Here is an 8,565-nt window from a genome sequence, read left to right as displayed (position 1 = left end):
ACGAGGGGCCCACGAGGGTAAGGGGCGCGCCCAGTGAAAGTGGGCACGCGGGCCACCCTCGTGGCCACCTCGGGCACCGTCTCGCATTGATTTTACTTCCCAAAAATCATAAATATTCCAAAAATAAGCTCCGTACTTTTTTAACCCGTTTGGACTCCGTTTGATATTGGGTTTCTGCGAAACATAAAACACGCAACAAACAGGAACTGGCACTGGGCACTCGATCAATATGTTAGTCCCAAAAATAATATAAAAAGTTGCCAAAAGTATATGAAAGTGGAAGAATATTGGCATGGAACAATCAAAAATTATAGATACGACGGAGACGTATCAAGCTTAATAGGTAAGGAATGGATAAGTGGTGAGGTTGCAGCAGTGGCTAAGCAATGTATGGTGGCTAACTTACGAGTACAAGAATAAGATGAGAAGCTATGCAAACGGTCACAAACTAGTAATGATCAATCAATGATCCTGAACTACTCACGTTCAAACATAACCCCACCGTGTTATCTTCTCGACCCATTCAAAAAGAGATCATCACGGTTACACACGCGGTTGGGTATTATTTTAATTCGAATCTAGTGCCAAGTTCTCTACAACCGGACATTAAAAATTCCCATCTGCCACATAATCGCGGACACGGCTTTCGAAAGTTTAAGCCCTGCAGGGGTGTCCCAACTAAGCCCATGATAAGCTCACGATCCGCGGAGACAATCCTCCATTGCGGGAAATCCCATCAGACTCGGGATCCCGGTGCACAAGACATTTCGACAATGGTAAAACTAATCCAGCAAAGCCTCCCGGTGTGTCGACACCCTGATAGTAGCCGCGCGTATCTAGTCTCAGGACATGTCCGGATGAGCAGTACGTACGGCAACCGAAAACCCCTGGTGAAGGTGTGGCACCGCAAGTGGTTCTATTTGGGACCAAGACCATCAGCGCTGGCCCCGCCCTATATGTAGAAAAAAAATCCTCGGGTTCATGATGCCCTATGCCAATTAATTATCAGGTTCAAGTACTATTATGGCAAATGTTAAAACCAATGTTGAGCCTTGCTGGAAGAGTTTTATTCAAAGCGAACTGTCAAGAGGGGCCCATAAACCCACACCGTGTTAGGGACGCAAAATCCAGGAACATAATACCAGTATGACAGAAACTAGGGCGCAAGAGTGGAACAAAACACCAGGCATAAGGCTGAGCCTTCCCCCCTTTACCAAGTATATAGATGCATTAATTAAATAAAAGATATTGTGATATCCCAACATAATCCTGTTCCAACATGGAGCAATCTTCAACTTCACCTGCAACTAACAATGCTATAAGAGGGGCTGAGCAAAAGCGGTAATATAGCCAAACAACGGTTTGCTAGGTAGGGTGAAAAGGGTTAGAGGCTGACATGGCAATTTGGGAGGCTTGATCAGCAAGTGATAGGTAGAAGAGCATAGCGATAGAACGAAGCAACTAGCATATCAATGATAGTAGTGAGATCCAGGGTAATGGTCATCTTGCCTGAAATCCCGCTAGCAAGAAGAACGAGTCTATGAAGAAGATGAACGGGCGTAGTCGAACGAATCCTCACAATCGCAACGTAACCGGAACTATCAAGAAGAAGCAAACACCGGAAAGAAGCAAACAACAGGGTAAACCCAACAAGCATAAACATGGAATGATGCACAAACAAGTATGATGCATGTACAGTTTAAATAGGCATGGCATGGTGAGCTACAAACAACACTACAATTTAAGTGGAGCTCAATATGCAACGAGGTTGCATATTGATAAAACCTCACAAAAGTTATTTAGTCCATCTCGTTTAAGCTACTCAACAATATTAAATGTTGTTAAACATGGCAAGAGGTGAAGCATAAGTAAACTAACTGCTTAGGCAAGTTTAAATGCGGTCGGAATGACAACCAACAATTCGGAAAAATCCCCATATGCATATTTTGGTGATAGTACTGTTCTGTCGTAAACAATATTTTAGAGTTGTTAAACATGCAAAGCAATGCCACCATATTAAACTATGCAATATTCCACCCCATTTACATATAAAGTTTATTTAAAATGGAGCTACGGTTATTTAGTTATGAAATAAATCATTTTAGCATGGCATTTAGCAAATTAAATCAAACAACACATTTAAATTTTTTAGCATGGATGAAAGTTGCAGATTATGAAAGTAGATGAAATTCTAAGAATTTTACATATATAAATTATTTACATATGATGCACGGTTAATTAGTTATTAGTTGCATGAACACTAGGGCATTTTCTGTAAAACTGCAGTCTCTGGATAATTAGTAAATCGCTCCATGAAAAAAAAACATGACTTGGGCCGAATCTGCTGGCCCAACAGAGAGAAGGGGCTAGAGGGTCTCCTCACCCATGGGCTTCGGCCCGGTCAGTGGAGAGGGAGGCAGGAAGGGGCGCTAGGCCGAGCGGCGCGAGATGTGGCCCGGCCATGGTCAATGCGAGGCGAGCGAGCTGCTCCTTCTCGTTACTGAAGAACAGAGGCAGCTGCAGGTTCAAGGCGATGCAGCAAGGCGGCATCACCAAAGGTCCTGGCGCCGGGGTCAGCGGGAACCGGCCGGAATAGGGCGGATTCGGCAGCTAGGCGGCGGAGCAGAGGAGATCCGGTCCAGATCGGGGCTGGGACGAGAACTTGATGGGCGGCTATGGTGCTGTTGTCTGAAGAAAAAGACAGAACATTCACAGGGGAAAACAGGGCAAGGAAGAAGAGAGAGACGGAGATGGCAGGGCATGGCGACCTGCAGGGTCCGGTGGCGCGGCCAGGCATGCGCGAGGAGGAGCCATTGGGCGCGCTGGCGACCTGCTGGTCAGGTGCTGGTCGTGATAGAGGCTCGGGGCAGGGAACCTCCATCGGGGCCATGACCGCGGAGAGGTGGCTGGAGGAAGGGCGGCCGGTGTGGTCGTCTCCTCATGGACCCAAGGCAGGGGTGAAGCAGAGCTTGGGGAGGTCGTGGCGTGGTGCTTGTCTCCTGTAGAGAAAGAAACGGGGGGAGGGAGATGAGAAGTCAGAGAGAGAAGAGCACATGAGGAAGGAAAAGGAGCAGGGACGACGCTCATGTGCTGGGTGCGCCGGGGAGCTCGGGAGTCGGGGATGCGGGAGTTGTTGTTGTTGTTGTTGTTGTTGCTGTTGCAGGGAGCCTCGTCTCGATGAGGAGAAGGAGCTCGGGCGCGAGATGGGGAAGATCGAGCTGGCAGAGGAAGGATGAGGCGCTCGGCTTGCCGTGATTTGGTTGGGTGGCGCTGAAATTGAGGGGGAGGCGGCACTGGCTGGGTGAATCGAGGGGATCAGGAGGGATCCCGAGGGAGAAGGTGGTGGCGCTAGGGTAGGATCCCTAGAACTTAGGTGGTATGTCTAGATTAGGTTAGGGGTCTATATATAGGAAGGTTCTAGTTTGACGTAGATTTTTGGTCGTCCGATTGAAATTGGGTGGTTCAAAATAAATAACTTAGGGGAGTCCAACAAATAACCGAAGATGTTTTAGAGATGTTGGAGGATGATCCGGACCCATCGGTTATGATTGCCCGGTTCAGGTTCGGGACTGCTTTCGAACGCGCGCGAGGGGTTTGACAAAAGGCCATGGAGACAAGGAGGTTTGATGGGCTCAGGAGAGAGAGAGAGAGAAGAGAGCGCTCCAGTTTATCTGCGAGAAGGTCAACAAACAAGACGAAGCGGCAACTACGAGTGGATGCAAGTTTTATGAAAACGTGCGAATGCAAGTTTTATGAAAACATGCGGATGCAATGCGCATGATGACATGATGAAATGCAACAAGCGAAAATAAAACGCACAGTGAAACTCGGAACATCTGGAAGTCTTCTGGAGCGTCGGTCTCGGGGCGTCACAACTCTCCCACACTAACAGAGGATCTCGACCCAAGATCCTAGGGATGGCACCGAAGAGAAGCGGAAAACGAAGAGGTAAAACTAAGTTGCTTCTTTGACAAACGAGTGAAACCATGAGCCATGAGAGGTTGGCCAAATTGAAAGAAATAATACAATGGAGATAAACGAGATTGCAAATAATCTGTTAGAAAAGAGGAACACGAAACATTATGAGAACTTGAAGGTTGCAAAGACATGAATCAAGAGTTTAATAGACAAGATAGAATTCAAAACCACTCCGGTTAAAATAAGATGAGAAAGGAAGAATTTGGGCAGCACTCCGGTTGAAAAGAGAGGCAAGGCTTGATACGATGAAAATAACTTGAATGAGAACACAACAGTCCGTTTAAATGGAAGGAATCAACATGCATTTGACAAGATTGGCCATCCTTGACAAAAGGATCAACACAACCCCTTCGGAAGAAATGAAAGAATGGACTGAAATGAATGGAGACGAACAAGAAAACTCTCCCAATTAAAATTGAAAGAGTATCCTTATGAAGAAGGGTTGAAAGGAGTTGTTGGAAAATCAACAACGAAAAGAACAAGCTTGTTGTGGGCTTATGGAACACATCTCAAAATTATGAGGTGACCACCGGCCACTAAAGGAAAACAATTGATTGGATTGAGATCAACAAGGAGATGAAAACTTCTTTCGCCGAGAGGATAGGAGAACCGTTGGATCATTCATAAGCACCAAAAATAGCTACATTCTTTAGGGAAGGCTGTAGGTGAAATATAACCCAATATAACTCCAACAAAAAGATTGATTGGTTGAAAAGATCTCTTGAACGAACAGAAAATGATGGATTTAAATAAGGCACTCTTGAAAAACTTGTGAATCATGAAACACGAAGGGAAATTATCAAGAATGACATAACACCGTCTCAAAAGATAAGGTAGGAATAATTGCACTTCGGATGCAAGATGAAGAATGCTTGAACTCCTCAAAACAAAACATGTGTTGGGAACCATGTTTATTTTAGAGTATAGCTTGGCGGATCTTAGCTTTGAGAGAAAACTTAAAGAACAATTGAAGAATGAAAGGAACACTTGACGAACCACCACGTTGAGCCTTCATGAGAACTCCGGTAATAAAAGAATGATCAATGAAAGTAGAGTTGAAAAGAACTCCGGTAGAAGCCTTGCAACGATTTAGATGGAGCTACGAAGTGAGAAAACTTTGAACTCCGGACAAGAAAGATGAATAACTTTGAACCGAGAATTACTTCCTTATGAACAAACTCTGGAAGAAGGAATTAAAATCACCTCGAGGGAAACAAGAATAAGATTTATTGTATGTTTATCCTTCATCAACTTAAATTGATGACAAACTACTGATAGGCATGCTACTTATTCTCATTGAAAGGATTAAGAGAGATATCACGCAAACTTGAATAAGGTCTTCAGCGAACCACCGATAGGAATTGAAAATGACCATAGCAAAGGGACGAATCACCGGGAAGAACTAGAAAACGAACAAAGATCCTTGGGAAATTTAGATACAAAAGAATGAAGAGGTCACGAGCTGACTAGAGCATACTTGAGTGATGCACCGGTAAGATTTAGCGAACGAGAGCTGAAAGCTGAGAATGAATAATTCTGAGATGATGGGCTCCAGAGAATCAAACTAAAAAGACTCCTGAATTGCTCCGGATGGATTAAAAGAATTCTCACAATCAAAACAATTATGAGAGGATGGCATAAAGCTAGAACCATGAATCTTGAAGAGAACGAAGCAAGATTTAAGAGAAACTCTTCTTCGGTCTTCAAATGTAGAGAATGACGATGATAAACACCACCAGAATTGTTGAGACACTCCGGAAGAATGAAAAGGGTAAAGGTTGAGCCAAAGATGAAGATAATTTAAAAGCGGTCTTAGAGAAGGCATAAGACTGATGGAATCCATTCTTACGTCAACTTTGAAAGGAATTTGAGAATAACTCCGGAAAAAATTAGAAGAGTCAGGTAAGATCCTGGGAAAAGACCTGTGGGTTAGGGCCCACTCAAGAGAAACACCATTGAAATGATTTTTAAGAGAGATTGCACCGGTTGAATTAAATGACATGAATGAGATAATAATCTACAAATAGCTTGAACGGATTAAGAATGGAAACATGAATCTTCTGAGTTATATTCAGCACTCCGGACATGAATAGACAAAGGTGAACGACTAAGAGGTCCACCGGCATGAGAAAGCATTTGAAAGGAGGAAAGAGATATGATGAACACCTAAAGCTTGAAATTAATCCAGCGAAGAAGAAAACGAGTGAAGAATGATGAACTTGAAGCTCCCTTAGCATCTTCATAAGAAACACCGGGTAAAAACATTAAAGGAAAAGAATGAAGAGACTTCACTCAATAAAATGGATACTTGATCAAGGATATATGAGTCCTTGAAGAAAAGGGTGGGAGGGCGGGAAAAAAGGCAACTTGGGATGGATGGAACAAACACCGTTGAGAAAACTTAGAGTTGATCTTGCAGATGGGGAGAATGATGGGATCATCTCGAATAGAAGCGCACCGGTTGGAAATAGATTTGGGATGACAATCTCGATAAATAAGAAGGATTATTATTCACATAGGAATATGAGAACACCGCTTAGGAGAAGGTACGGAATCAACACTTGACATTGAAGCAACTCGAATACCATAACTCAAAATCAAAACAATGGATTGGCTTGCGGAATAAGCATGAAACAAACATATATGATATAGATTTCTCCCAAAGTGTTCGTGATGAGGCCCCATGGGCACGACATACAGCAAACGTATCCATCCGTCAACACATAACCAAAAAAACTCCGGAAATCGTGTACCTCGACCTTCGAAAAGCATCCGATATACGAGTTGTGGCAATACTCCCGAACTCCCTCCCCAGTACTGGGTGGCGTCGAGGTTATCTCACCAAGAACTGCATATAAGAGATTTTCGATGTCGGCAAGCTCAGGTATACCGGAACTGCAACGATAAAATTGTCATGACAACACCTCAGAGCTCAACTCCCCGGGACACTGCCACAACCCCTAAATGTCAGGAGGCACCAAGAACAATGTTCTCGTCACAAGATTATCGGAACAATCCCAAGATACCCGCGTGATCCTAAAAATAATTTAGTGAAAATGAGGAGAGGAAAGTCAAAACATCTATGTCGGAAATCCTCACCAGAGCGACGAAGGGGGCTGAGGAGTAAAAAGAATCCTATTCCCCAATATATATAATCCTAAGACTCAAAATAGTTTTCTTCTAGACTCAACAATGGCCAACTATAAACAATCAAGGGGGCTCCTATGGTCGGTCGAGCCCCTGATACCAACTTGTCACGCCCAATATGCGACCCTATCCTAAAGGAACTCGAAGGTCCCACCAAGGATAGAAGCGCATATTGAAGACGCTTTGCAAGGTGGATATCATTACATCGTACCATTACATAATAGTTGGGGATACATACAAGAGGCATACAATGTCACATGAATACAACAATATCATACACAAGAGCAACATCCGACTATGGATGAAACACAAACAGAAACTCAAACGACATCCACCCTACTAGCCCAGACTGCCGACCTGGAACCTATCCCCTGATCGAAGAAGAAGAAGAACTCCAAAACAAGAAAGCATCACTCTCACGTCATAATCATCGCATTACCTGTACCTGCAACTGTGGTTGTAGTAATCTATGAGCCACAAGGACTCAGCAATCCCGTACCATGGGTATCAAGACTAGCAAAGCTTAATAGGTAAGGAATGGATAAGTGGTGAGGTTGCAGCAGTGGCTAAGCAATGTATGGTGGCTAACTTACGAGTACAAGAATAAGATGAGAAGCTACACAAACAGTCGCAAACTAGTAATGATCAATAAGTGATCCTGAAGTACTCATGTTCAAACATAACCCCATCGTGTTCTCTTCTCGACCCACTCGAAAAGAGACCATCATGGTTACACACGTGGTTGGGTATTTTAATTCGAATCTGGTGTCAAGTTCTCTACAACCGGACATTAAAAAATCACATCTGCCACATAACCGCAGGCACGGCTTTCAAAAGTTTAAACCCTGCAGGGGTGTCCCAACTTAGCCCATGATAAGCGAACGATCCACGGAGACAATCCTCCATCGCGGGACATCCAATCAGACTCAGGATCCCGGTGCACAAGACATTTCGACAATGGTAAAACTAATCCAGCAAAGCCTCCCGGTGTGTCGACACCCTGATAGTAGCCGCGTGTATCTAGTCTCAGGACACGTCCGAATGAGCAGTACGTACGACAACCGAAAACCCCTGGTGAAGGGGTGGCACCACAAGTGGCTCTATTTGGGACCAACACCATCAGTGCTGGCCCCGCTCTGTATGTAGAAAAAAAATCCTCGGGTTCATGATGCCCTGTGCCAATTAATTATTAGGTTCAAGTATTATTATGGCAAATGTTAAAACCAATGTTGGGCCTTGCTGGAAGAGTTTTATTCAAAGCAAACTGTCAAGAGGGGCCCATAAACCCACGCCGTGCTAGGGACGCAAAATCGAGGAAGATAATACCGGTATGACGGAAACTAGGGCGACAAGAGTGGAACAAAACACCAGGCATAAGGCCGAGCCTTCCACCCTTTACGAAGTATATAGATGCATTAATTAAATAAGAGATATTATGAT

The sequence above is a fragment of the Triticum aestivum genome, chromosome 5B, assembly GCF_018294505.1.
Source record: "Triticum aestivum cultivar Chinese Spring chromosome 5B, IWGSC CS RefSeq v2.1, whole genome shotgun sequence".
NCBI lineage: Eukaryota > Viridiplantae > Streptophyta > Magnoliopsida > Poales > Poaceae > Triticum > Triticum aestivum.
This window is presented reverse-complemented; position numbering follows the sequence as displayed.